This window comes from Manis javanica, chromosome 15, assembly GCF_040802235.1.
Source record: "Manis javanica isolate MJ-LG chromosome 15, MJ_LKY, whole genome shotgun sequence".
In the NCBI taxonomy this organism is placed as follows: domain Eukaryota; kingdom Metazoa; phylum Chordata; class Mammalia; order Pholidota; family Manidae; genus Manis; species Manis javanica.
The window spans coordinates 48,269,846-48,276,364 of NC_133170.1; the positions used below are offsets into that span (position 1 = coordinate 48,269,846).

General features: G+C 38.9%; 1 pseudogene; it reads left to right on the forward strand.

Moving 5' to 3' along the window:
* The first annotated feature begins 1,840 nt into the window (after positions 1 to 1,840).
* LOC108385539 (cullin-3-like) lies at positions 1,841 to 4,232 on the forward strand (annotated as a pseudogene).
* Positions 4,233 to 6,519: the final 2,287 nt, after the last annotated feature.

The following is a 6,519-nucleotide window of genomic DNA, read 5'->3' on the forward strand; positions in this document are numbered from 1 at the left end:
GGTGAGATCAAGCATCCTTGTCTTGTTCCTGATCTTAGAGGAAAAGCTTTTCAGCTTTTCCTCTTTCAGCTTTTCACCATTGGGTATAATATCGTTGGGTATTAGTTGTTGGTTTTTCATATACGGCCTTTATTATATTGAGATATGTTCCCTGTATACCCACTTTGTTGAGAGTTTTTTCTTTTATCATAAATGGATATTGAAATTTATCAAGTGTTTTTTCAGCATCTATTTGGATAATCATATGATTTTTATCCTTCTTTTTATTATGTGGTGTACCACATCAATTGATTTGTGGATGTTAAACCATTCTTGCATCCCTAGAACAAATCCCACTTGATCATGATGTGTGATCCTCTTAATGTATTATTGAATTCAGTTTCTAATACTTTTTAAAGATTTTTTGTATCAGTGTTTATTAGGGACATTGACCTGTAATTTTCGTTTTTGTATTACCTTTTTGTTAGGTTTAGTGTCAGGATAACAATGGCCTCCTGGAGTGAGTTTGGAAGCATTCTTTTCTCTTCAATATTTTGGGATAGTTTGAGAAAATTAGACATTAACTCTTTACATGTTTGATAGAATTCATCTAGTCCCTGAGGCCATCTTGTCCTGGATTTTTGCTTGTTGGTAGTTTTTTTGATTACTGACTCAATTTCATTACTATCATCAGTCTGTTCAGATTTTCTGTTTCTTCTTGATTCAGTCTTAGGAGATTGTATGTTTCCAGGAATTTATCCATTTCTTCTAGGTAGTTCCATTTGTGGGCATGTAATTGTTTATGTAGTCTCTTATGATCCTTTTTGTTTCTTCTAGTTATGGCCTTTTCTTTTCCACTTAAACAAGTCCCTTTAACATTTCTTTAGTGTTGATGAAGTCCTTCAGCTTGCTTGTTGGAGAAACTCTTCTCTCTCCTTCAATTTTGAGTGATAACCCTGCTAAGTAGAGTATTCTTATTTATAATAAGTTCCGTTCCCACCCCCCCACTCACCTTTTCAGCACTTTGGCTATATTGAACCACTTCTTTCTGGCTTGTAAAGTTTCTGCTGAAGAATCATCCATCTAGTCTTAGAGAGGGTGGGTTCCCTTGTATATAACTAGTTGTTTTTCTCTTGCTTCTTTTAAGATTCTCTCTTTATATTTAACTATTGATACTTTGATTATAATGTGTCTTGCTATGGGTGTCTTTGGGTTTATCATGTTTGGGATTTTCTGTGCTCCCTAGACTCAGATGTTTGTTTACTTCACCAGGTCAAGAAATTTTTCAGCCATTATTTTTTCAAATATTTATTATTTTTGAATGAGAAAAACAAGAGTATCCCTGAATATAGTTATGCATATACAATAAAATCCCTAATTGCTACCACATACAATAACAAATTATGTATAACTTAAAGACTTAAAAGTAAAGTTTAAAAAATACTTAAATTGCCCCTTGCCCCCTGCCCTCCCGGACTTCACCCCGCCCCACTCGGGACAGTGCACTCTACCTCATCTCGCTAGATCTGAGCACCCCGCTGCAGCCGCTCGCACCCAACCTGTCTTCCTGCTCTCCTACCTCGAATCTCTCCACTCTCCGGCTTTCCTCCCTCTTTCCTCCTTCCTTTCTCCCGACTCTACTCTCTGGACCGGATCTCGTCTCTCTGAGGTGGAGGAGAAGGTGGAGGAGGACGTTCGGCCCATGCAGTGAGATGTTTGTGCGTTGCTGCCGCCACCCCCATCGTCGCCATCGCCACCATCACAGAGGAGCGCGGTAAAGGGAGCCGAGCCCGGTGTGAGGGGGACTTTCTGGGAAAGTAACTATTGCCTGCAATTACCTTGACCATGCATACAGGCAAGATGCGTTTTAGGTTGGTAAATCATGCAGGGCAGATGACAATGGATGAAAAATATGTAAATAGCATTTGGGACTTTCTGAAAAATGCAATTCAAGAAATCCAGCATAAGAATAGCAGTGATCTTAGTTTTGAGGAGCTGTATAGAAATGCTTGTATAATGGTTTTGCATAAACATGGAGAAAAGCTCTACACTGGACTAAGAGAAGTTGTTACCGAACATCTCATAAATAAGGTGTGAGAAGATGTACTAAATTCATTGAGTAACAACTTTCTTCAAATGCTAAATCAGGCTTGGAAGGATCATCAAACAGCTATGCTGAAGATTAGAAATATACTAGTATATGTGGACCATGTATATGTACAAAAAAATAATGTGGAGGATGTCTATAATTTGGGATTAATTATTTTTCCGAGATCAGGTTTTACATTATGGGTGTATTCGGGATCATCTGCGGCAAACGCTGTTGGATATGATGGCAAGAGAGCAGAAAGGAGAAGTTGTAGACCGAGGCGCAATAAAAAATGCTTGCCAGATGTTAATGATTTTAGGTCTCCAAGGACGATCCGTCTATGAGGAAGATTTTGAGGCTCCGTTTTTGGAAATGTCTACAGAATTTTTTCAGATGGAAAGCCAGAATTTTTTAGCAGAAAACAGTGCTTAAGTGTATATTAAGAAAGTAGAAGCTAGAATTAATGAAGAAGTAGAACAGGTGATGCATTGCCTTGACAAATCAACTGAAGAACCAATTGGAAAGGTGGTTGCAAGGGCACTCATTTCCAAACACATGAAAACTATAGTAGAAATGGAGAATTCTGGGCTACTACACATGTTGAAAAATGGAAAGACAGAAGACCTTGCTTGCATGTACAGGTTATTTAGTCATGTGCCAAGTGGTTTGAAGACAATGTGTGAGTGTATGAGTTCCTATTTGAGGGAGCAAGGTAAAGCTCTTGTTTCTGAGGAAGGAGAAGGAAAGAACCCTGTTGATTATATTCAGGGCTTATTGCACCTGAAGAGTAGGTTTGATCACTTCCTCCAGATATCATTTAATAATGACCAGCTCTTTAAACAAACTATTGCCAGTGGCTTTGAGTATTTTCTCAACTTCAACTCTAGGTCCCCTGAATACCTCTCATTATTTATTGAGGATAAGCTGCAAAAGAGAGTAAAAAGGCTAACAGAACAAGAAGTAGAAACCATATTGGATAAGGCAGTGGTCCTTTTTAGGTTTATGCAAGAAAAAGATGTATTTGAACATTACTATAAGCAACACTTGGCAAGGAGACTTCTCACAAATAAAAGTGTTTCTGATGACTCTGAAAAAAATATGATATCTAAGTTAAAGACTGAATGTGGATGTCAGTTCACATCAAAACTGGAAAAATGTTTAGGGATATGAGCACTTCAAACACAACTATGGATGAATTCAGGCAACATCTACAGGCAACTGGGGTGTCTTTAGGTGGTGTTGACCTCACAGTCCAGGTGCTCACGACAGGATACTGGCCTACTCAGTCAGCCACACCAAAGTGTAGCATCCCATCAGCCCCAAGACATGCTTTTGAGATATTCAGAAGGTTTTACTTAGCCAAACACAGTGGCCGACAACTCACTCTCCAGCATCATATGGGTTCTGCAGAGCTCAATGCCACCTTTTATGGACCAGTTAAGAAGGAAGATGGATCTGAAGTTGGTGTTGGAGGGGCGCGAGTAACTGGCTCTAATACACAGAAGCACATACTACAAGTTTCTACTTTGCAGATGACCATATTAATGCTTTTTAATAAAAGGGAAAAAATACATGTTTGAGGAAATTCAACGAGACAGATATCCCTGAAAGAGAACTTGCTAGAGCCCTGCAGTCCCTCACCTGTGATAAATGAACACAGCAGGTTCTCAGAAAAGAACCCACGTCAAAGGAAATAGAAAATGGTCACATATTTACAGTTAATGATCAGTTCACATCCAAACTACAAGTCAAGATTCAAACAGTTGCTGCCAAACAAGGTGAATCTGATCCAGAAAGGAAAGAAATGAGGCAGAAAGTAGATAACGACAGAAAACATGAGATAAAAGCTGCTATAGTGCGGAAAATGAAATCTAGAAAGAAGATGCCACACAATGTGTTAATAGCAGAGGTAACTCAGCAATTGAAGTCTCCATTCTTACCAAATTCAGTTATTTTTAAGAAATGCATTGAAAAACTTACTGAGAGAATATTTGGCACGAACACCTGAGGATCGCCAAGTATACACATATGTAGCATAAAATGCGTTCAGAAATTTGATTTATTCTTGGACTGTACTCTTCAAATGGACTGGGAAGTTCTTTTTAGTCATTAAACGTGAAGACGACCATCTCTTAAATTACAGTACATGTTCTAGACCACTCAGATCAAGCCTTTACTCCCTTTGAGAGTTTTCAACATCGATTGATTGAGCTTCAGGCTTTACAGCATTTATCCCTGTAGAGATCATACAGTTCCTCAGGGTGATGTGAATATGCCACATTTTTTGTTTTCAATACTGTATGAAAACATAAAAAAGTAAAACAAATTTAGAAAATACAGCTCATTCAATTGTTTGAAGACAATTTAGGAGAAAAACTTTGTGACTTTGAGTAGATGTGGATTTCTTAAACTAGAATCCCCCCTCCTATCTCTGTATCTCTCTGACAAAACAACCACAACAGTTCATGTGTGTGTTTCTGGAAGATTTTCCTATCCATGCAATTTATTTGTATGACCATACACTTCATCCATACTCCCCTCATACATATATCTGTCTTTTACCCAAACTGTCATACTATATGCCTTTCGGGTTTTGTTGTCTTTGTGACAACAAAAGATAGAAAACCAGTAATATTTTCATGTTAATATGTATTAATGATCTTTTCATGTTTAATAATCTTTTCATGTTAATATGTACTAATGAACTACATTCTTTTAGATTTAGTATTCCATTACTTAATGTGTCATACTTTATATAAATTAGTCACTTACTGACTCACATTTATGTTGTTTCCAGTTTTCAGTGTTACAAACAACTCTTCCATGAACATATTTATAAATATAAAATGGTAATTTTTTGAAGTATATTAAAGGTTCTCTGTATTTTCAATTTGTACAGCTACTGCCAAATTACTGTTCAGAAACACTAGACTGATTTAGGATGTGTAATGTATGAGATTGGTTGCTCCACTGTCTAGACCATCATAAACCTTTAATTTTTGCCAATTCAGTGGATGTAATATGGTATCTCATTGTTTTGACTTGCATTTTTAAAAATTTGTTCATGAAAAAGTACACTTTTAAAATACCATTCATATATTTTCTATAAACTGTGTGTATTTTGCTCATTTACTTTTTGAGTCATTTATTATTCTTATTCACTTGTTGGAAACTCTTAAAATATTAAGAAATAAAACATTATATTGTGATAAATCTTATAGCTTTTCCTTTGTTATCAATGTTATTAGGGGATAATTTACATAAAATAAACTGTATCCAAGTGTACAATCTGATGAGTTTTAAAGATGTAGACTCGAGATTTTCTGGGAGCCAAGATGGCAGTGTGAGTAGAGCAGCGGAAATCTCCTCCCAAAACCACATATATCTATGAAAATATAACAAAGACAACTCTTCCTAGAACAGAGAACAGAGGACACAGGACAACATCCAGACCACATCCAAACCTGCGAGAACCCAGCGCCTCGCGAAGGGGGTAAGATACAAGCCCCAGCCCGGCGGGAACCAAGCACCGCTTCCCCCAACTCCCAGGAGTCGGAGCGGGGAAGGAGAGGGAGCCCAGTACTGCTGAACACCCAGCCCCAGCCATCCGGACCAGAGCGCAGACACAGTGCATGCATGGGGTCCTGGATACTAGAGAAACAGGCCAGCAAGACCAGTAAATGGATACCGGTGGCTGGTGCTGGAGAACAAACAAAAGTGAGCGGCCATTTTTTTTTCTTTTTTTGGTGAGTGCTTTTTGGAAGTCTTAAAGGGACAGGAACCCCAATACTAGGGAAACAGGACAGGAAGACTGGTGAGCAGATGCCTGAGCCCGGTGCCTGAGGGTAAAGAAAAGCGAGCGCTTTTTTTTTAATTATTTAAATTTTTTTGTTGTTGTTGTTGTTTTGTTTTGGCAAGTGCTTTTTGGAAGTCTTAAAGGGGCAGGGCAGGACACTTAGTCCAGAGGTAGGAAATCTGGGGATCTCTGGGCACTCTAACCCCCTGGGCAGCAGGGAGCACGGAGGCCCCTTACTGAGATAAGTAGCCTCCCGGTTCCCCCTCCAATGGGCTCCACAATTTTGTAGCAGCAGCCTGAGCCAAGCGACGCCCACAGAACAGCGGAGATAAACTCCATAGCAGCCAGGCAGGAAGCACAAGCCCTGTCTGTGCACAGCTGCCCAGCACAAGCCACTAGAGGTCGCTGTTCTCCCAGGAGAGGAAGGCCACAAACCAACAAGAAGGGAAGTTCTTCCAGCCATCACTTGTTCCAGCTCTGCAAACTATTTCTATCACCATGAAAAGGCAAAATTACAGGCAAACCAAGATCACAGAGGCAACAACAGAGAAGGAGACAGACCTAATCAGTCTTCCTGAAAAAGAATTCAAAATAAAAATCATAAACATGCTGATGGAAATGGAGAGAAAAATGCAAGAGCAATGGGATGAAGTCT